Source organism: Hippocampus comes, unplaced genomic scaffold (assembly GCF_001891065.2).
Source record: "Hippocampus comes isolate QL1 unplaced genomic scaffold, H_comes_QL1_v1.1 scaffold8, whole genome shotgun sequence".
NCBI lineage: Eukaryota > Metazoa > Chordata > Actinopteri > Syngnathiformes > Syngnathidae > Hippocampus > Hippocampus comes.
In genome coordinates this window covers 260,186-260,634 of record NW_017806153.1, presented here as the reverse complement: position 1 = coordinate 260,634, position 449 = coordinate 260,186, and positions in this window count along the sequence as shown.

Genomic DNA, 449 nt, shown 5'->3' with positions numbered 1-449 from the left:
GGTTAGCGCTTTTCGTTTTGGCGGCCGGTCAGCTTGGTCGCGGTCCGCCGGTATGCGAGGAATCATGTTTGTAAGCCGATCGCGCCTCTAAAGCACATGAATGCGCTTTTGTTTCGGACTTTCACATTGTGCAATTTTTGAGTTTTCATTCTCATTTTTTTCTCCTCAGACGACTACAGCTATCTGCCTGATGCGTTGCCACCTGTACCCGAAGTGCCGGACTCCGGCTCGGTCCTGAGCTCCGGTGACATCCCCGCCCGTTGCCTCCGCAACCCGGCCTTCCATTACGCCTCTTTGCGCTATTGCTCGGCCCACAGCATGGACTCCTCTCCGGACAGCGCCGAAAGGCCCGTCAGCTACAGCTCCACCTCTTCCTCCGCTTCCTCCCGGGACAGTCACTGCTCACTGGGCAGCCGGTCCACGCTTGTCCACACACCCCACCCTAACCC